The sequence below is a fragment of the Squalius cephalus genome (assembly GCF_949319135.1).
Source record: "Squalius cephalus genome assembly, chromosome: 13".
NCBI classification, from domain to species: Eukaryota; Metazoa; Chordata; class Actinopteri; order Cypriniformes; family Leuciscidae; genus Squalius; species Squalius cephalus.
The window spans coordinates 33,741,761-33,765,311 of record NC_137134.1 but is presented as its reverse complement, the minus strand read 5'-3'; the positions used below and the strand labels follow the sequence as shown (position 1 = coordinate 33,765,311).

General features: G+C 40.5%; 1 long non-coding RNA gene across 1 annotated transcript; it reads right to left on the bottom strand.

Annotated features, from left to right (window-relative positions):
- Positions 1-550: 550 nt before the first annotated feature.
- LOC307170029 lies at positions 551-23,213 on the bottom strand. Its single transcript, XR_013823271.1, has 3 exons — positions 22,869-23,213; positions 1,681-1,737; positions 551-1,545 (listed from the first exon to the last, which is right to left on the bottom strand). It is a non-coding gene; the product is annotated as an uncharacterized lncRNA (long non-coding RNA).
- Positions 23,214-23,551: the final 338 nt, after the last annotated feature.

Genomic DNA, 23,551 nt, shown 5'->3' with positions numbered 1-23,551 from the left:
CTGATTTGGCTGAAAGAGCATGTAAAGCTTAGCAATTAAGCAGATAATCTGTTGTATAGCTGGCTAATAGCTATATTCTATCAATTCAGTTGTGTGACACTGAATTAAATGAAATCTCATTGGATGAATGAATATGTAATTATAAATAACAAATTCAGGGAGCCTTTTAAAATTCACTTTGAGACTACTTAATTGGGTCACTTAAAATTACTTCATGTCATGATGTTGAAGTTACATGATCAAATTATGTTTAACTTAATTGATTCATGTGGGACCGATGTACACAATTAAATCATGTAAATCCAACACTTTTTTTTCAGTCTTGAGTTGCAGTATTTCTTGCTCTCTGCCGGTTTCTGCCTTTGCTGTGAGACAACAAGCATATACAACAAGCATATAACACATCGACCGTTGTTTACATCCACTGTCAAGGTGGTCTATGCTCCCTTTGCATGCCGCAACTCGCCCGCCATCTCCTCCTCTGGAATATCAGTGGGTATCAAAATATATATATATATATTTGTATGTCCACAGAAGAAAGAAACATACAGGTTTATAACAGAATTTATTTTTATTACAGGTTTATTTGTCATAAACAGAATTATGACAAATATTTTTCTTTTCACAGGATATGAGGAATGTCAAACAAAATTATCAGTTCATCTTACTAAGTATTTTTTAAATTCATAGAAACAGAAGGTTAATCAAAAAAATAAAAATGATGGGCCAGTCCGCACTCAATTCTCAAAATAACCATCTTACTGAGTTTTCTGTTATATGGCAATTTTAACCATAAAAAATAACTAAATTAAATAAAAAAAACAGATAATGGTCATAAAGTATATAATCTAAGATATTTAATAAATTAGAAAAACAATTGTGAATATAAAACATGATTGTTACAAGAAATTGCAAGCAATAATGAACTCTCTCGATTGTAACAAGACTTAACATTGAATACATTTAACTATAATTATTTGACATATTTGATAAAAGCAGATGCAAGTCAGAAAACAAAGGTTGTGTATGTGATTTTTACTTTTACATAACTAGACTGATTGCATTTGAGGTGCTATATTATATCCTTATGAACTTAAACACAAAATTTATCACAATGTACATAAAGACAAGATTTTTTTCATTTTATCACATATTTTATCACAGATCTAAAACCAAACTGCAATGAGATGAACTCTGCCTGTTTTGTCAAATCTAGTATTAAAGTTTTCAAAACTTTTAAAAGAGGTTCTGTTTCCACTGTTGTGGTTTTACTGAAGCTGTGATTTGATTGGTCAAAGATAGTGGCCCTTGGACACTTAAAAGACATTAAAATACAACAATTTCACTTGATTATAACAAAATATATATTTGAGAACAAATAATTAAATTCTTCTCAGAAATAACTTTTTTGTGTCCAATTTCTTTCAACAACAAACTAGTCTCAAGATAAAATAATAATAAAAAAAAGGCATTTTTAGGAAGTCCACCAGAAACCACATGTCAAGATTACGAGTCCTATCAGACCCGCAAACAGGAAGGACGAAACTATAAAGAAACAAATGAACAAATACAGTATATATTACAGGAACAAAATACTTCAAAGTATACAGAAGCATTGCTGATAGATCAGTTTAAAAGAAATAAAAATGTGTATTTATGTATAATATAATATTCACTTACCAGTTTTTACTATATCTTGTAGAGGAATGGATTCCCAAATGTTTTTCTTTTTCTTTTCTGAAGAAAAAAAAAAAATGGCATAACAGTAGTCCAAAATATGTACTTAATTTGATCAAAAATAAAGAAAAACTGAAACCATAAAATTACAGCTATACAATTAAAATGCTTGCACAGTACAATAAAACAATGCATTGTGCCTTTAGTCTTTTTAAATCAGAAAGAAGCTCAACTAAACCTCTCAGAAAATCCCGCAAGCATCATTACACCTCAGAGTCACGTCAAATGTTTCTATCTGCTGTTTGCCCTTGTTTTTCAGGAGCACTTTATGGCTTACTTGGTCAAGAACTTATGGATGCCAAGGCTTTAAAGCTCTTGATTCTACTTTTGCACCTGCCCTTGTAAATACTTACCATAGATCTTCCCTATTTTAACTGAGGAATTTGTAATAATAATAACCATAGATAATGTTAAAGGGATAGTTCACCAAAAAAATGAAAATTAGCCCAATTTACTCACTCTGAAGCAATCCTAGGTGTATATGACATTTTTCTTTCAGACGAATACAATCGGAGTTATATAATAAAAAAAAATGTTCTGGCTCTTTCAAGCTTTATAATGGCAGTGAATGTTTTGTTTTTTTTGTTTTTTTGGAAGTCCATCAAAGCAAATCCATCCATCATAAAAGTGCATCTATCCATCATAAAAGTGCATCTGTCCATCATAAAAGTGCACCTATCCATCATAAAAGTGCATCTATCCATCATAAAAGTGCATCTATCATCATAAAAGTGCATCTGTCCATCATAAAAGTGCATCGCTCCATCATAAAAGTGCATCTATCCTCATAAAAGTGCATCTCTCCATGATAAAAGTGCATCGCTCCATCATAAAAGTGCATCTATCCATCATTAAAGTGTTTTAGGGGTTAATAAAGGCCTTCTGAAGTGAAGCGATGCGTTTGTGTAAGAAAAATATTTATATTTAAAACTTTATCGACTAAAATAACTAGCTTCCGGCAGACGGCTGTACGCATTGATACGGCGAAAAATTAGCCCTTTCAACTTGATGCGCAACGTAATGACGATCGTGGTTGTATTCGTCTGAAAGAAGAATGTCATAGAATGACTTGAGTGCGAATAAATCATGGGCTAATTCAAATTTTTGGGTGAACTATCCTTTAATATAGTTTCTGATTAGATCAGTGTAACTATAGGTGTTTTTCTACTGCAGGAACACTCCCAGTTCCTAGAACAAGTTCAGATTGTTTTCCAGTAAATGAACTAAATACTTTAAAACAAAACAAAACAAACAGAACAGAAACAGAAACCATGTTAGTATCGGGAGAGGTAGTGTTACTGTATGTGGGTGGTACAGTACAGTCAGTCAGCCAGATAACGCGTCTCATCGCCTAAAGGAAAGGTTGATCTGCACGGCTGATAAAAGAGACTTTTTTTATTCTTTATTTTTTATTTATTTTTTTATAAGAAAACAGGTTAGCTAAAACTTCTTGATGTGCATTAGGAACATCAGCAACAGCATTTAACTGTTTTAATCGTGTTTGTTTGTCTTTCTACTGTTCACAGTCCTTTAAATGTTTCACTTTTTGCATGTTTGTCTTTTGAAGTTGGGATCTCCTGTTTGCACTATGCACTAATTAAGACATTTTCACTTTAATTCAAATCAAGTGACATCCGTGACATCTTTAAAGTAAGCATTAAATAAAAAGTGACTGTTTACTTTGTTAGTGCATTTTACTCGTCTTAAACAATTCATTCATGCAAGTCAAAAATAATTTTGTCTTTGAAATCTTTAATCAAAATATGAAAATGTACTTCACTTTGAAATGCCTTTCCTTCTCAGATGATATCAGTTTATGGAAATACTCTCCTCCAGCTGTCAGGCTTTGAAAATAAGCCACGCCCTCTATTATTCTCATTTGCGTTTCATATTCGTTCATGGTAACCCGAGTGTCTATGGAGATAGATTTGTGTCTTTATTACATGCGAGTAAATAAATGATCTGAGAGAAAAAAAAAGTTTGAGAAAAAAAGCTATCACACTGATAGCAAAAAAGCATTTCATGAGAGAAAAAATAATATTTAAGAGAAAAAGTTTTCATACCAATAGCAAAAAATAATCATATTTGAGACTAAAAAAAGTTTTGAGAGAAAGTATTTTCTCATAGAACATAAAAAATATCAATTTTAAATTAATAAACTCTCAAATATATATTTTTTGCTATCAGTGTGAAAATATTTTCTCTTAAAAAAAAGTGTTTCTCTCAAAACGCTTTTCTTCGCTCTCGATGCAATTTCTTGCTCTCATGTCAGGATTTTGCTTTAGCTGTGAAATTTGTGTCATGGGCGGGGCCACGTTCCTATTGGCCAGTCGGGTGAGCATCGTCTTGTCTTGGGAGTCGAACTGAATCATTACACCATTGTTCGGTTCACCAGCATAGATGTCGCCTCTGCCTTAGTTGAGCACGGACACTCCAATGTTTGGGTAAAGATGATGACACACACAACTCGATGGATAGCTGGCTGAGCAAGTTCTGCATCACTGAAGATTAAACATTAAAAAATAGCACTCATATTCATGAATGAATGTGTATTATATTATTTAGCTTGCTAATTGCTAATTAGCCATCATGCTAGGTAAACTTGCAAACTATTTTTAAATCAAATGCCAACTTAATGTTTTGATTTAGATAGTTTCACTCCTTATTTAGTGAGTAGTGAGCTAGTTTCTACATTTGCACTTGCTAGCCTCAAAGCACCTGAAGAGTAACTGCTTGTTCATCAACCTCCTGTACAACTTTCAACTAAGTTAACGTTAGTATGCATGGAAGGTGGCAACCCATAGCTAGCTGACGTTAGACAGTGATTGATATACTGTTTGAAAGTGTCCCACTTAGTTTTGTTTAAAATAGTCTTTGTATGGTTGTTGCACTAAACGTTTAGCTACACTGCATGTGTGTGTAGCTTGCAAACTCAGCTACACAGGGCTTATTCTAAATATTTTTTTTACCATCTAGCCGAGGTCTAGAGCTGACGAGGTACGTCTAGTAGGCTACTAACTCTTACATTAGCAACCCAAGCTAATAATATAAGACACATTCATTCATGAATATGTGTGCTATTTTTTAATGTTTAATCTTCAGTGATGCTCAACTTGCTCAGCCAGCTATCCATCGAGTTGTGTGTGTCATCATCTTGGGTGCGATTTGTGAAAAAAAACAAAGGGGTGGGGGGGATGTTTTGAAACATTTTTATTCATAAAAATAAATCATGAGAACATGAACTTCATCACTGCATTTGCAAGAATTGTAAATTATTTTTTCTTATTAACTCATGAACTAGCCTAACGCAATATCTTTACTCTAATAGCTTATCTTTCCCCACACATATGAACTGTGATCATGCAGAACGAAAAAACATGCAAGAATTAAATCCCCCTCCCAGTACCATGGATTGCCACTCGGCTAGACAGGTCAAAACACTTATTTATGAATGGCAAAATTAAATGGCCCAGTTTTACTGCTGCTGTTAAAGTAATAATAACGTGAACTTTAAATCGCGATGCTGAGCTACAGTGAAATAAAAGAAAAGACAGATGCATTATCTCGTGTTAGTCAATTCGCCTCATTCGCGCGAACTGGACGCGCCCGCGCCGCAGGACCTCTAGACGCGCGTAAACGCGTCTTTACATTGAATCGAAATCACTCGCGCCAGACGCTGAAGAGTGAGTGATCAAAAAACCTTTGCTTTAGCTTCAATTGAGTGAAACACCGTATGTGTAACTTCGGCCATTCTCAGTGGTGTGACTGGGACACTAACTCTGCTTGTCATCATAGAAACATAATCAGATTGTGATGTTTATTCCCGCTTCAGTAATATGCTGAAGGCAGCCTTCCTTTCGACACACACGTGTTGATAGGCTATTACTCGTGAGGTGTAACCAATCAGATAGCGCTGTGGACGGGACATTGAGCAAGTCTGCAGAGTGGTGATTACAGAGAGGCTGCGGCAGCTATATCAGAGCCAGCCAAAGTAGCGCATTTTAAAATAAAATCGACTTTAATCAAACCACGGATCTGTGATACGTTTTGTGATCCGTCTCGCCACTAGTGTAGTAGCACTGATCAAGGCAAGGCAAGGCAAGGCAAGTTTATTTATATAGCACATTTCATACACAATGGCAATTCAAAGTGCTTTACATAGAAGAAATTAAAATAATAAAAGAAATAAGAATAATTAAAACAGTTTAGAAAAATAAAATAAAATACAGTACAAACAGTCGGACGAACAGCGGCACAGTGCTCATTCAGTAAATGCACAGCTAAACAGAAGTGTTTTGAGTCTGGATTTGAATGTGATTACTGTAGGAGCACGTCTGATCTCCTCTGGAAGCTGGTTCCAGCTGCGGCTGGCATAATAGCTAAAAGCAGACTCGCCATGCTTAGAGTGAACCCTTGGTATTTCTAGCTGATGTGATCCTAATGATCTGAGTGATCGTTTGGGTTTATATTCAGTGAGCATATCTGCAATGTATTGAGGTCCTAGGCCATTGAATGATTTATATACCAGTAATAATACTTTAAAATCAATCCTAAATTTAACTGGGAGCCAGTGTAAAGACCTGAGGACTGGTGTGATGTGTTCATGTTTTCTGGTTCTGCTCAGAATCCTGGCGGCAGCGTTCTGTATAAGCTGCAACTGTCTTATGGTCTTTTTGGGAAGGCCAGTGAGGAGTCCATTACAATAATCCACCCTGCTGGTGATGAAAGCATGCACAAGTTTCTCTAAGTCTTCTCTGGAAACAAAGCATCTAATTCTTGCAATATTTTTCAGATGATAGTATGCTGATTTAGTTATTGCTTTGACATGACTACTGAAACTAAGGTCTGACTCTAGGGACACACCGAGATTCCTTACTTGATTTTTAGTTGTTTGACCCCTAGAGTGAAGGTATGCATTCACCTTGAGAACTTCATCTTTGTTTCCAAACGCAATGACTTCAGTTTTGTCTTTGTTTAACTGAAGAAAGTTTTGACACATCCAACTGTTGACTTCGTCAATGCATTGGCACAGGGAGTCAATGGGGCTGTAATCGTTAGGCGATAGGGCTAAGTAGAGCTGTGTGTCGTCTGCATAGCTGTGGTAAGCAATTTGGTTCTTTCTCATTATTTGGCTCATTGGGAGCATATACAGGTTGAACAGGAGTGGCGCAAGAATTGAGCCTTGAGGTACTCCGCATGTCATGGATGTCCACTCAGACTTATGGTCTCCTATACTCACATAATAACCTCTCCCATCTAAGTATGACCTGAACCATTTTAGGACTATCCCAGAAAGCCCCACAGAGTTTTCCAGCCTGTCAAGAAGTATGTTATGATCAACAGTGTCAAATGCAGCACTGAGGTCGAGTAGTACCAGCACTGATAATTTGCCTGAATCAGTATTTAAGCGAATATCGTTTATTATCTTTATGAGCGCTGTCTCTGTGCTGTGGTGCGGTCGGAAACCAGATTGAAAATTGTCAAAGTATCCATTCAAGCTCAAGAATTTGTTCAGCTGATTGAAGACAACTTTTTCAATGATCTTGCCTATGAAAGGAAGATTTGAGATCGGTCTATAGTTGCTCAATATGGTCTTATCCAGATTGCTCTTTTTCAGGAGGGGCTTGACAACTGCAGTTTTCAGGGAGTATGGAAAACTCCCAGAGTGAAGTGAGACATTTACCACTTCTAGAAGATCTGCTTCTAAACTGTTTAACACACTTTTGAAAAATGATGTGGGAAGTGTGTCAAGAGCGCATGTTGATGTTTTAAGGTGCTGTACAGTTTCTTCCAAAATTTTGCCATTAATTTCTTTGAAATCAGACATAGTAACTACTTTCTCAGGTGGTTCGATCTGTCTGACCTCAGTGCAACTCAAGGATGTGCTGATCACCTTTCTGATATTACTGATTTTCTCAGAGAAGAAAGAAGCAAACTCACTACACTTGTTCTCTGAGAGCATTTCACTGGGAATCTGGCTTGGAGGGTTTGTCAGTCTCTCTACAGTAGCAAAAAGAGTGTGTGTGTTGTTTAAATTACTGTTTATAATATTTGAGAAGAAAGTCTGTCTAGCTTTGCCTAGTTCCATATTGAAAGCATGAAGGCTGTCTTTGTAGATGTTATAATGGACTACAAGTTTAGTCTTCCGCCACATGCGGAAGACAAGCACACTGTTTCGAATGCGCATGCGTCGCGTCTGAACACGTTGTTGTCTGGAGCTCCATCGATTGATTTATAATTCTTGATTTCTCTTTAAACTCACTTACAACGAACATTTTCTACTTTTCCTCACCTCATAGTTACAACGCGGACTGTTGAGCAGACGCGTCTCAAGCCTAGTGATCCAACGCTGGATACTCTTATAGGTTACATCCGTGGATCACGGCTGAACGCGTCTTCTCCGCATTCATTTACAAACAAACATTTTTTCGCCTATCGTGCGTCTACTCTACACCCGTACCACTAAAAAGACGGATTATATCCAAGACTTAAGCCATAAATTATTATTAATATTGATAGCATCACTGGTAGCGTCGTTGCTAACTTAACGTACTGTCCATCTGTTAAAATGGCGAATATATCAGATGTAAGTAGTCTACCTTTTGGTGCAGGTGAAGACACATTTGAGCTGCACGCGGTGCAGTCCGAGCTGGAAGCTGTTGAGAAACAGATCCACGACCTTTTAGTGAGACAAGCCGAGCTGATAGACCGGCGTTTGGCTCTTGAAACATCACGCGCCGATGCACACAAATCAGTGATTAACGTTACTAACCCGCTGACTCCGACCTCGTCTACTCCGTGCGTTACTCAGCATCGGTCCCGCGCGCCGAGGTCGCGATCAGCCATGGTCTCGTTCACTCCGGCTCCAACATGCCACCACGAAGCCTGGATATTTCCGCAGCGGAAGACGCGAGTCAGGTCTAGACCAAGAAAACTGTCTCCGACCCTCCCGGTTTTCGAGATATCCACACAAAACCGCTTCTCCCCTCTTCGCGAAACAGAACGCGATGCTGTGATCATCGGCGATTCCATCGTTCGACACGTACACGCTACGTTAAATAAAAATAAGGTGCATAGTCACTGCTTTCCTGGTGCTCGTGTTTCTGAAATCGCCGCTCGCGTTCCCGAGATTCTGAACGAGCGCGTCGGAACTGTGGTCTTGCACGCAGGAGTGAACGACATCAGGCTGCGCCAGACGGAGGTTCTGAAGAAAGACTTCAGGAATCTGATCGATACGGTACGCAGCACATCGCCTGATATAACGATCATTGTGTCAGGACCGCTTCCCACGTACCGATTAGGTCATGAAAAGTTTAGTAGATTATTCGCGCTAAATGAATGGTTAATGTCATGGTGCAGTGAGCAGAAACTGCTCTTTGTAAATAATTGGAATCTGTTTTGGGAGCGTCCTAGGCTTTACCGTGCTGATGGCTTACACCCAAGCAGATTCGGATCGGATCTTCTGTCAGATAACATCTCCAAAATGTTAAATACCTTATGACTAGTAACCAAAAGTCCAAATCATAGTCTCTGCTGCACCAATTTAACTGATATAAATAGTGTTGAACATTGCATAGAAACTGTGTCTATTCCTCGTTTAGTGAGATCAAATAATAAATCTACTGCAGGATCTAGAAAAAATCTAATTGTTATTAAACCAGAGAATGTTGCTATTAGTAATCAAAAACAATTTCTAAAGCTAGGTCTTCTAAACATTAGATCACTCACACCTAAGGCAGTTATTGTAAATGAAATAGTCACAGACAATAGCTTCGATGTACTTTGCCTTACTGAAACCTGGCTTAAACCAAATGATTATTTCGGTCTAAATGAGTCTACTCCATCAGGATACTCCTATAAGCACGAACCCCGTCTGATTGGTCGTGGCGGCGGTGTTGCAACAATCTATAGAGATATTCTCAATGTTACTCAGAAAACGGGCTATAAGTTTATTTCGTTTGAAGTACTTGTACTAAATGTTACGCTCTTAGATGTTAGAAAAACATCCCTATTATCTCTAGCCTTGGCTACCGTATATAGACCGCCTGGGCCTTACGCTGATTTCCTAAAAGAGTTTGCAGATTTTCTCTCAAACCTATTAGTTAATTTCGATAAAGCATTAATTGTTGGAGACTTTAATATCCACATAGATAATTCAAATGATGCGCTAGGGGCTGCGTTTACAGATTTATTAAACTCCTTTGGGGTCAAGCAAAACGTTACCGGACCAACTCATCGTTTTAATCATACACTCGATTTAATTATATCACATGGAACCGATCCAACCGATATAGATATCATTCCACAAAGTGACGATGTCACTGACCATTACATGGTAACTTGCATATTACGTACCCCTGTAATATATCATGCTGCGCCGCGTTATCGATTAGGTAGAACAATCCTTCCATCCACCATAGATAATTTTTCAAATAGCTTATCTGATCTGTCTCAGCTGCTGCCTGAACCCAAACAAACAGATGAACTTGAGGAATTAACTAGCATTATGAGCACCATTCTCTCTGGAAAATTGGATATTGTTGCACCCATTAGACTAAAAAAGGTCAGAGAGAAAAGTAAAGCACCATGGTACAACAATACTACGCATGTTCTAAAGAGAGAAACCCGTAATTTAGAGCGTAAATGGAAAAAAACTAACTTAGAGGTCTTTAGAATCGCGTGGAAAGACAGTATGTCACGTTATAAAAAGGCCCTAAAAGAGGCCAGAGCTGAGCATCTCCGCAAACTAATAGAAAACAACCATAACAATCCTAGGTTCTTATTTAACACCGTGGCTAGACTAACAAATAAACAGATGTCTCCTGAACAAAATATTCCGTTAGAGTTTAGTAGTAATGATTTCATGAAGTTCTTCACTGAGAAAATAGAAAACATCAGAACCACAATTGTAAACGTTCAATCCTCAATCGCGTCTTATAACTCAGCCTCAACTATCACCCCGCAAGAACAATTACAGTGCTTTACAACTATAGAACAAAAAGAGTTAAATAAACTTATCACTTCATCTAAAACAACAACATGTTTACTAGATCCTATACCAACTAAACTATTGAAAGAAGTGTTACCTGTAGTGGAAGAGCCTCTCCTCAATATTATTAACTCGTCTTTATCATTGGGTTATGTTCCAAGAACATTTAAACTGGCAGTTATAAAACCTCTCATTAAGAAACCACAATTAGATCCACATAATCTAGCAAATTATAGACCCATTTCAAATCTACCTTTTATGTCTAAAATACTAGAAAAAGTTGTGTCCGCTCAATTGGGCTCCTTCTTGCAAGAAAATGACACCTATGAAAAGTTTCAGTCTGGGTTCAGGCCGCATCATAGCACTGAAACTGCGCTCGTTAAAATCACAAATGATTTACTTTTAGCTTCTGACCAAGGCTATATCTCAATACTAGTTTTACTTGATCTTAGTGCTGCGTTCGATACTATAGATCATACAATACTCTTAGATCGACTACAAAATTATACTGGTGTTCAAGGACAAGCATTAAGCTGGTTTAGATCGTATTTATCTGACCGCTACCATTTTGTTTATTTAAATGGAGAAAAATCGATCATAACTCCAGTAAACTATGGAGTGCCGCAGGGATCTGTGTTAGGCCCTCTATTATTCTCAATATATATGCTGCCACTTGGAAATATTATAAGGAAACATGGAATTAGTTTCCATTGTTATGCTGATGACACTCAAATCTATATTTCATCACGGCCAGATGAAAACGCTAAATTATCCAAATTGACAGAGTGTGTTAAAGATATAAAAGATTGGATGACACGCAATTTTCTTTTATTAAATCCAGATAAGACAGAGGTAATACTTATCGGTTCAAAAAACCACCCACAAAACCTCTCACAATACAACTTTAACATAGTAGGATGTCCTGTTACTTCATCCTCTACAGTAAAAGACCTGGGTGTTATACTTGACTGCAACCTGTCTTTTGAAAATCATATTTCATATGTTACAAAAACAGCCTTTTTCCACCTTAGAAACATTGCTAAGCTACGTAATATGCTATCAGTTTCTGATGCAAAAAAGTTAGTTCATGCATTCATGACCTCGAGACTAGATTACTGTAATAGTAGGGAGGTTAAGCCCAAAAAATAGGCCTTTGACTTCAAGTCATGATGCAAAGGTCGTCTTTGGTATGGAAGTACCTTAGGGTCATACAAATAAATTTATCCTAAGACACAAGTGAGATCACTCTTTGTATCAGAAATAAACAGGTTTTTTCAAAAATGGCCGCCAATGCGCTGAAAATACTCTAGAGCCCATATCTTTGCTTCTGTTATCACTATAATGACCAATTTGGTGTCAAAGTGTACATTTTTGGGGTCAAGGAATCCAATAAAATTGGTTTCAAGTTTAAAAAAACAAAATTTTCCCCCATACCATAACAATTGGGGGTAAATATGCACATTTCACATAAAAATTGTGTCATCAGAGTGACTTTACTTATCTTTTCATTCAAAAACTTTAATTTTGTATTTAAGCAGTGCAGCTACTTCTGTACATTACATTTGTCCTAAGTAGCATGAGATTTCGACCAGTCAGGAGTAGCCTATAGCAAATTAGTTCCTGCAACAACACATCCCATCTGCACCAGGAGCTGTGACAGCTGTTGAAGGTCAGAGGTGACAGGTTAACACTTTGAGGTTCATATGACTTCCTCATTAAATAGAAAAATGCTTTTAATGTTAGATAACTAGTAACTAGCTAGCTAGTAACTAGTTAGCTTCATTATAACTAGGTCGCTAGTAACTAGTTAGCTTCATCATAACTAGCTAGTGACTAGTTAGCGTCATTTTTATTGAAGCAAGCACATAGCCTACATGTTGCTAGCTAGTTAGTTAGCTTCATTATTTGATATTTTTTTACTTTTGCGAATGCTTGTTAATGCTCATATTATCTCTCTTGTGGTGTTAAAGCAACTTCATTTCTTTTTTCAGATTAGCCATAATGGAATGCCGTGACTGGAGTTTATGCTTCCTATGTCAGTCCGCCCTAAAGATTGAAAAAACATTAGATCTCTCTTAAACCGAGGACCGTGACGTTGCACGGTATGGCGCAGCCGGGGCCCCACCCTGGAGCCAGGCCCGGGGTTGGGGCTCGTATGCGAGCGCCTGGCGGCCGGGCCTCCCCCCACGGGGTCCGGCCGGGCTCAACCCGAAGGAGCGACGTGGGGCCGCCTTCCCGTGGGCTCACCACCTGCAGGAGGGACCGTAAGGGGTCAGTGCTGAGAGGATCGGGCGGCAGTCGAAGGCGGAGGCCTCGACAACCCGATCCCTGGACACGGAAGCTAGCTCTAGGGACGTGGAACGTCACCTCGCTGGCGGGGAAGGAGCCTGAGATTGTGCATGAGGTTGAGAGGTTCCGACTAGAGGGGTCACCGCTACGCACGGCTTGGGCTCTGGAACCACACTCCTCGAGAGAGGATGGACTCTTCACCACTCTGGAGTTGCCCATGGTGAGAGGTGTGGGGCTGGTGTGGGTTTGCTTATAGCCCCCCAGCTCAGCCGCCATGTGTTGGAGTTCACCCCGGTGAACGAGAGGGTCGTTTCCCTGCGCCTTCGGGTCGGGGACGTGTGTGCCTATGGGCCAAACGGCAGTGCAGAGTACCCGGCCTTCTTGGGGTCTCTGGGAGGGGTGCTGGAAAGTGCTCCAACTGGGGACTCCGTCGTTCTACTGGGGGACTTCAATGCCCACGTGGGCAGTGGCAGTGACACCTGGAGGGGCGTGTTTGGGAGGAACGGCCCCCCCTGATCTGAACCCGAGCTGTGTTCAGTTATTGGACTTCTGTGCTAGTTACAGTTTGTCCATAACGAACACCATGTTCAAGCATAAGGGTGTCCATCAGTGCACGTGGCACCAGGACATCCTAGGCCGTAGGTCGATGATCGACTTTGTGGTCATTTCATCTGACCTGCGGCCGTATGTCTTGGACACTCGGGTAAAGAGAGGGGTGGAGCTGTCAACTGATCACCACCTGGTGGTGAGTTGGATCCGATGGCGGGGGAGGAAGCTGGACAGACTCGGCAGACCCAAGCGTACTGTGAGGGTCTGCTGGGAACGTTTGACCGAGTCTCCTGTCAGAGAGATCTTCAACTCCCACCTCCGGTGGAGCTTCGACCGGATCCCGAGGGAGGCTGGAGATATTGAGTCCGAGTGGACCATGTTCTCCACCTCCATTGTCGAAGCGGCCGCTCGGAGCTGTGGCCGTAAGGTCTCCGGTGCCTGTCGAGGCGGCAATCCCCGAACCCGGTGGTGGACACCGGAAGTAAGGGATGCCGTCAAGCTGAAGGAGGAGTCCTATCAGGCCTGGTTGGCTTGCGGGACTCCCGGTGCATGTTGGACTTCGGCAGGGCTGCCCTTTGTCGCCGGTTCTGTTCATAATTTTTATGGACAGAATTTCTAGGCGCAGCCAGGGGCCGGAGGGTGTCAGGTTTGGTGACAACATGATTTCGTCTCTGCTCTTTGCAGATGATGTTGACGTGTTGGCCTCATCAAACCAGGACCTTCAGCATGCACTGGGACGGTTTGCAGCCGAGTGTGAAGCGGCTGGGATGAGAATCAACACCTCCAAATCCGAGGCCGGAAAAGGGTGGCTTGCCCACTTCAGGTTGGTGGAGAGTTCCTGCCTCAAGTGGAGGAGTTTAAGTATCTTGGGGTTTTGTTCACGAGTGAGGGAAGGATGGAACGGGAGATTGACAGACGGATCGGTGCAGCTTTTGCAGTAATGCGGTCGATGTACCGGTCTGTCATGGCGAAGAAAGAGTTGAGCCGCAGGGCGAAGCTCTCGATTTACCGGTCAATCTACGTTCCTATTCTCACCTATGGTCATGAGCTTTGGGTCATGACCGAAAGGACAAGATCCCAGATACAGGCGGCCGAAATGAGATTTCTCCGCAGGGTGGCTGGGCGATCCCTTAGAGATAGGGTGAGAAGCTCGGTCACTCGGGAGGAGCTCAGAGTAGAGCCGCTGCTCCTCCACATCGAGAGGGGTCAGCTGAGGTGGCTCGGGCATCTGTTCCGGATGCCTCCTGGACGCCTTCCCGGGAAGGTGTTCCAGGCGCCTCCCACTGGGAGGAGACCCCCGGGAAGATCTAGGACAGACTATGGAGACACTATGTCTCCCGGCTGGCCTGGGAACGCCTCGGTGTCCCCCCGGAAGAGCTGGAGGAAGTGTCTAGGGAGAGGGAAGTCTGGGCATCTCTGCTTAGACTGCTGCCCCCGCGACCCGGCCCCGGATAAGCGGAAGAAGATGGATGGATGGATGGATGGATAGATCCCTCTTCATCATTCAAACTGAGAAACAATCCTAAAAGATTGCAATCATGTTACAAAGAAGCTTTAGATAACATCCAGGAGCTGAAGGCATTAGGGGATCTGCCTGAGTTTATAGTGGACATTAGTGGTGGTAGTCAGGATGTAGTTCAGCTGATGATTCAAAATCCTATGGTGTGGCACAAAAGCTGCAGAAATGCGATTGATAAACAAAAAGTTGAGAGAGCAAGAAAAAGAAAAAAGCATGAAGAGTCTGTGAGTCCAGTAAAAACATGGCGCATGAGTGACAAGTCCACCACACTCGCTTTACCCAGACCCTCAACATCATCATGTGAACCATTTGATAAACTGTGTCTCTTCTGTGGTGAAGTGGGCAAAAAAAGGAACTGAGGAGGGCTGCCACCCTTGGCTTGGATAGAAAAGTGAAAGAATGTGCTCAGGTGGTGGGTGACAGGCATCTATTGGCTGAACTAGCTGCTGGTGACATGGTTGCTATTAATGCTGTTTATCATCGTGCATGCCTGACTAGGCTCTATAGAAAAGCAGAAACTGTTGGATGTGACTCAACTGAAAGTAATGCAACTCAGGTCATCAGAGCACATGTCCTCAATGAGTAGCTCAAATACATCGAGGACTATCGTTGCTCAGGGGAATCACTGGCAATGTCTGACTTGACAGCCCTCTATGACGAGCGCATTGCTGATCTTGGATTTCCAAACATCAAATGCAACACCACACGCCTTCGGAAGGATATTGAACGCCTGATTCCTGACATCAGATCAATACAAATAAATCGTGTCTGGTCCGTTGTATTTGATGATGACCTGAGCAAAGCTGTTGCTAACATGAAAAACAACACTTCTACCGATGTCTCCATCATCTTCAAAGCAGCCAAAATCCTCCGGCAAGAGTATCTCCCCATGAAGCATGCTTTTACAGGTGCCTTCTCAACTTCCTGTGAAGCTGATTCTATCCCTCCCATGCTGAGATCGTTCTTACACATGCTTCTTGATGGATCAGGTATTGATCAGCCACCTCCTGGACCTGAGAAGTTCCAGGCTGCAACATCCATTGGGCAGCAAATAATTTTCAACTCATTAAGATGCAGATCCAAGAAACATGGCAGTGTTCCTCGTCACATAAGAGAGAGGGAAACACCAGCTTCGCTATATCTGGCAACGAAACTACACCAGCAAAGTGGTAGTAGATATCTGGTGGAGGCCATGCATAAAAGAGGAATGTGTGTCATATGACCGCTTGAAAACATTTAGCATAGATATAGCGAATTCAGTGATCAGTCACTAGGAGCAGATTGGTGTCGTGGTCCCACCTCAGGCAGTCCACTGAATAAAACGGCCGATTTTGTCAAATAGGGTGTCAAATTTCGTTCAACCTACCCTCCATTAGATGGTAGACATGTCATACTTCATCCCGACTCAAAAAAACGTCATGCTTCTATACAAAATCTTCGAGCTAGAGTGCATTGAATCAGTGTGAACAAAAGCGGAGCTAGTGTGCGAGTGAGCCATTTTATCAGAGCAATATTGTCAACGTCAGCGAGTATTTGCATTAGATTATTATTATTATTATTATTATCTAATGGCATCAATAAAGCTTACCCGCAATGAAGTGTTGGGTCTTCTATTCGTGGACCCTGATTCTGAAGGGGAATATCTGCCTGATTCTGAAAGTGAAAGTATAGCCCTACACCAAGCACAAACGGTGAATCCTTTGCCCAATTTAGATGGTCCTTTACCCAATGTCAGTGGTGGGAACAATGTTTCTCGGGGTCGGAGTGTTCATCGCGAAGTTAGCAGGCGTGTTAGTGTTGTGGGGAACGAGGCGGGAGATTTTTACCGTGTGTGCCTCTCCACAATCGCGGCGACAGTATTGTGGTGGAGACTTTGTTTGTCTAATGCCACTGGGTATGTTAGACGAGGTCGAAGTATTCATAGGACAGTTAGGGGGCAACGTGGAGGCAGGGTGGGGAGTCACAATGACAATGACAGTAGTCCGAGCTGTGCACACTCAGCGCGCGCGCGAGGCAGATCTGGCCGCGCTGTTCGCAGCAGGAGCAGAGACGGTGTGACACGGGGCAGAGGGGCTATTATGCATAGTCTATCGCAAGCTGATGGGAATACCGGCTTTTGAGTACTTGGCCAATGAGGATGATTTACTATATGTAGTAAATAGAAAATCTCTACAGCAAAAGGCCAACCGCTACTTGCATTCGGTTTGTTTCTACCATTTATTAGTAATGATTTACACAGTTTGTTTACTACTTACTATTTACCTGAGCATTCAGTATTGTGCAATATAGCATACAGAAGGTGAGGGACATTTTGGGGGGAAAGAAGTGCTGCATTTGATCATTTTATCATTTAAACGTGACTTTTCATGAAAATTCTATAATCCAAGATGGCCGCCACCATAATGACATCATAATATGCTAATTAGATGGGAGAATGTAATCCCTACATAAACTTTGGGTCATCCTTAATATTTCTCTAATTTACAGAAAGTCTCTATCTTTTATCACTTTTAAGATATAGCCTTTTGAAATTAAGATGTCAAAATCGAACATTTTAGGAAAAAACCTCTGGCGCCGAAACACTGTGTGTTTGGCATGTGTTTTTTAATAAAAAATTGCATACTTCACCTCCAATTGTCATGGTAAGGACAACATTATTGTTTTTTAGTCTTGGAACCTATTTTATTGGACTCCTTGACCCCAAAAATTTACACGTTGATACCAAATTTGTCATTATAGCTATAACAGAAGCAAAGATATGGGCCTCTCAAGTATGGTCGGCGGCCATTTTTTAAAAATGTGCGTATATAAGATACAAAATGTGATCTCACGTGTGTCTTAGGATAAATTTATTTCTATGGCCCTAAGGTACTTCCATACCAAAGGGGACCTTTGCATCATGACTTGAAGTCAAAAGTCACTTAACCTCCCTACTATAATGCTTTATTAGCTCGTTGTCCTGCATCCTCAATAAACAAGCTACAGTTAGTCCAAAATGCCGCCGCTAGAGTTCTAACTAGATCAAGAAAATATGATCATATAACACCAATTTTATCATCACTACATTGGTTACCTATAAAGTTCCGTATTAATTACAAGGTATTGCTACTGACTTATAAAGCCCTAAACGGCTTAGCTCCAGTCTATTTAACCGATATTCTATCGCCCTATAATCCATCGCGCTCTTTAAGGTCACTAAATTCAAGGCTTTTGGTCATACCTAGGATATCCAGATCCACCAAAGGAGGGAGAGCATTTTCACATTTAGCTCCAAAACTCTGGAATAGTCTTCCGGATACTGTTCGTTGCTCAGACTCGCTCTCCCAGTTTAAAACTAGATTAAAGACGCATCTCTTCAGCCAGGCATTCATATAATACTTTTAATCTTACAGTTAAATCCGGTCTCTAGTTCATAAACGCCAGAGGAGAACTGGCCCCCGACTGAGCCCGGGTTCTCCCAAGGTTTTTTTTTCTCCATTAGGTCACCTGATGGAGTTTTTCGGTTCCTTGCCACTGTTGCCTTTGGCTTGCTCAGTTGGGGATATTTGGATATTTAATTTAACTAATCAATCAACGATACTATTGATCAGCATTACCAAACATGGACGTTCCATTAGAAACAAACATTGATGTATTGTTTTAATTTATTACTGTGAAGCTGCTTTGATACAACCTATGTTGTGAAAAGCGCTATATAAATAAACTTGACTTGACTTGACTTGACATGCGCTCTGCTTTTCTGCATTGTCTTTTCATATTTTGCACTGCTGTTGAGTTTCTCCAAGGTGCTTTTTGTCTGCCACTCTTCTTCCTGACTTTAACAGGAGCAATATCATCAATTATACCTATAACTTTTGAGTTAAAAGAATCAAGGAGAAAATCAACAGAGTCAGCAGATATACTTGGTGTTAAGGATATAGCCTTCATAAATAGTACACTGGTGTTCTCATTTAAGCATCTCTTCTTGACAGACACAGATTTAGCTTCAATGGCAGGAGAGATCAATATATCAAAGAAAATACAGAAATGATCAGACAGTGCTACATCCTTAATAACAATTAATGAAATGTTTAGACCCTTACTGATAAGTAAATCTAGAGTGTGTCCACGATTGTGTGTGGGTCCATGTACATGCTGAGTCAGATCAAAAGTTTTTAAAACAGTTTTGATTTCTTTTGCCATATTGTTTTCTGCATTATCTATGTGAATGTTAAAATCTCCAGCAATGGCAAAACAGTCAAACTCTGAGGTAATTGCTGATAACAGTTCTGTAAAGTCCTCAGCAAAGGCTGGAGAGTATTTTGGAGGCCTGTAAATAATGATAAGTAAAATGCGTGGAGCACCTTTCAACACAATACCCAGATATTCGAAAGAAGAGTAACTCCCAAATGATGTTTGCTTACATTGATAGATATCTTTAAAAAGAGCAGCTAGACCCCCACCTCTCTTAACAGCTCTGCAGACACTCATAAAAGTAAAGTTCGGAGGGGCTGTTTCATTGAGGACTGTTGCACTGTAGCTGTCTTCTAGCCAGATTTCATTTAGAAGCATAAAATCCAGGTTGTTTGTGGTTATTAAATCGTTGACTAGAAGTGATTTATTTTTAAGTGAACGAATGTTTAAAAGTGCTAACTTAACAGTCTTACTTTTTGTCCCCACATCAATCTTACTTTGACGTGTAATAGGCACCAGATTAGTTAGGTTTGCTGCACGGCTATTGAAGGCCTTAGACTTTCTATCTTGTAATAGAGCAGCAATAGAGAAAGATACAGGCACACTGGGTTCCCGCTTGTTCTGTAAACATTTGAGAAAGTTACTGTTATCAGAGCGGGGACCCAAAACACATCACTGAGAGCTGGTATCAGTTGTTTTTGGTTCACCTCGAGCAGATGGAGGAGGGTGTGGGCCCTGCCGTTGTGGCAGAGGCCGAAGAGCTCTCACAGGAGGGGGAGGGCGAGCTGGGCCCGCAGGCTTTGGTGCGGGTGGTAATGGTGCCTGTCGTTTTTTGGTTGGTATCTGGGGGCTTGCAGCAAAAGAGTGGGATAGTCTGGTTCCAGCATACACCAGTTCTTCCATTTTCTGTGAGAAACACAGTAGTGGCGATGCTGGAGAGAGGGAGAAAGTGTCTGGTGAAAGGGGCTGTTGCTCTGGTGTTATAGGAGGCTGTGATATGCTGTCCTGGCTTCCCTGGCTGTTTTCCAGGAAGTCGTCCTTGGGTGCTGAATCTTCAAGCAGTTCTGATATGTCTCTCTGTGGGCAGGGCTCAGCTGAGATTGTGTCCGTGAGCAGAGGTTGTTGTGGCGGAGTGGTGTTATCATTGTCCTTGTGTGATATGTCAACCGCATGTCCATTCTGCTGCTGAAGTGAAGTCCCGTGGTCATTCATACTGTGTCCATGTGTGTGTGTGCCGTTCAGATTGAGTGGATTGGCACAAACTGCAGAAGGATGATTGAGGGAGAAGTAGATATTGTCCTTTAACACTCTTGAACCAAGTTTGTTTGGGTGATGGCCATCCCGATGAAATAGTTGTCTCTGACTCCAGAAAAGATTGAAATTGTCAATGAAGTTTACTCCTTTTATATTGCAGGTTTTTTGCAGCCATGTATTTAGCCCAAGCAACCGTGAGAACCTGTTTGTTCCTCTTGCTGGGAGTGGTCCACTGATGAATGTTTGAACTTTCAGTCTTTTAAGTGTTTCAAAAAGTTCATGGAAATCCTTCTTAAGGAGTTCTGACTGCTCTTTATGAATATCATTCTTCCCCACATGTATGATGAGTCGATTTGCAGTCTTATGTTTCATCAGAATGTTCTGAAGTTCCCTGTTTACATCAGAAGTTGTTGCTTGTGGAAGGCAGCATGTAGTTGTATCCCTGCCGCTAATGTTTCTGATTATCGAGTCCCCCACTATCAGAGTCCTGGGCTCGGCTGCGCTCTGAGCTGAGTGCCGCTGTCTGCTCGACCTTGAGCGCCAGTTAGCATCAGTGTTAGCTACTGGCCCATTCAGTGTGTGTTCGATCATATTCATCACATTTGGGGATTCCTCATTTACATTCATTAGTACTTCAAATCTGTTCTCAAGATGTATAGGCGGTGGTAGAAGACCAATGTTTGCAATCCTTGTCAGAGCTGTATCTGGGGTAGAGGATGCTACTGCGGCAATATGTGATGCTCGTGACAATCTGATGTCTCGAGTGCCTTTGGGTCTAGCTCCCTGTTTGTGCCATCGATTAGTAAGTCGATCGGCTTGTTTCTCTATCTGTCGAGGAGCACTAGTTTCATGGGACTCACCGGTATGCTGAGGGTGTCCATGACGAAGCTCTGTTGTGTGCTCCGTCTGGTTTGGTGGTCCCGTAAGTAACTTTGTTTCGAGAACTGCAATCCTTTGTAAAAGTCTGTGGCAGTTGGTGCAGCAAGTAGATTCTTGAACCTGAAGAGGCATTTTCTCTCTTATCCGTATGAATGTAGGCAGTTGTGTTTTCCTTTCCCGGAATGTAAGCTCGTCGGTTAAAAGAAATCTGCGTTTTTGTAGTAATCCAAACTTTGTTGTCTGAGCACTGTGCTGTTTGCTGAAGTTAAAATTAGATGATAAAAGGAAATAAAATATAAAATATAGGAGATAAAATGTAAAAGCGATAGAGCAAAGCGCGGAGCAGTAAGCAAGAGCGTCCGAACAGTAGCTGAGCAGGAAGTAAAAGTCACTTTGAGGGGGGTTAAATTTATCCCCACCGGGGATAAAAATAATTAAGCAGAGGCAGGGATACATTGACCTGAAAGGGGGAAATCCCACGCATATCCTCAAATCCTCAAACATTGGAGTGTCCGTGCTCAACTAAGGCAGAGGCGGCATCTATGCCGGTGAACCGAACAATGGTGTAATGATTCAGTTCGACTCCCAAGACAAGACGATGCTCACCCGACTGGCCAATAGGAACGTGGCCCCGCCCATGACACAATTTTCACAGCTAAAGCAAAATCCTGACACGAGAGCAAAAAATTGCATCGAGAGCAAAGAAAAGCGTTTTGAGAGAAACTTTTTTTTTTTAGAGAAAATATTTTCACACTGATAGCAAAAAATATAGTATTTTGAGAGAGATTTTTTTTTTCTCAGAAATAATTTTTAAAATATGATTTTTTTTTTTTTTTTATGTTCTATGAGAAAATACTTTCTCTCAAAACTTTTTTTAGTCTCAAATATGATTATTTTTTGCTATTGGTATGAAAACTTTTTCTCTCAAATATTATTTTTTCTCTCATGAAATGCTTTTTTGCTATCAGTGTGATAGCTTTTTTCTCAAACTTTTTTTTTTCTCTCAGATCATTTATTTACTCGCATGTAATAAAGACACAAATCTATCTCCATAAGTGTCAGCCCTTTCCATTGTGTTTAAACTTCCGGTTGTCGTGGCTTTTGAACATCATTCATTTGATTGGACAGAAACCCTGATTACTGTATGATGTCATTATAATCGTTGATCGGTATTGGCCGGAAGTGAGAGACTGAGTTTTGAACGCTTATATCTACTTAATTCGAGTTATGCCATTGTTTTAAAGCACACTTGCTTATAGATAACATTAAGGCTAACATATTCATATGCTAAAAACTAAAAAAATTCTTTTGTAAAAAATTAAATAAAATAAAAAATGTGTACATTTGGATAATTTGGTCAGGGCAATAAAAAGCTCTGCAATAGCAAATAAAACCAGCCTTCCCAGTAAAGCTGGTACATTTTCTTGGTATTTCAAAAGTGTGTTTAACATAGTTTAATATTAACACAGATTTACTCACCGCCACCGCTGACATCGACATCGAATCTCTTGTATATGGTTGCAGTTTTTTTGATAATCTTCATATGATAAACTCCAGAGTGTTTGTAGTTGGTGTTATGGAAAATGAGAGATCCAGTATATCTGTCCAGCTTCAGACTGCCTTTAAATCTCCCATCATCACTGTCATAAGTCTCAAAGATTCCATTCTTTAAATGGACTTCAGCTAAAAGCATGCGCTCATCTCCAAACATCCACAGTATGTTATCCTCTCTCTGTATTTCAGTCTCACCAGTACGCAGAGCAAACCTGTTTCCCTCTTTCACTGAAACTGCTTTGGTTGTGTGTGTCTCGGCACCAAATGCATCTAGGGGACAATTAAATTAATAATTAAAATTGTTTGTCCTATATATAGCCTCTATGTCCGATGTGACAGGCATTTGTTCACAAAGAGAATTACTTATCAAATAATTTTTTTTACATTTTTTAGAGCATGTCCAGTGAAAGAATGTGTGCTAAAGTGAAACTTCTTCCCATCAAAAAATAAAAATAAAAACAACTTACTGCTAGAAGTAATACAATTGTTACTTCTTCAGGCAAACACAGAATGTTCCCTTAACCTTCATATTTGGTTGCTGTTTTTTTTTTTTTTTGAGAACCAAATAACATTCTAGGAACGTTCTTTTTAGATTTTATATTTTGCAA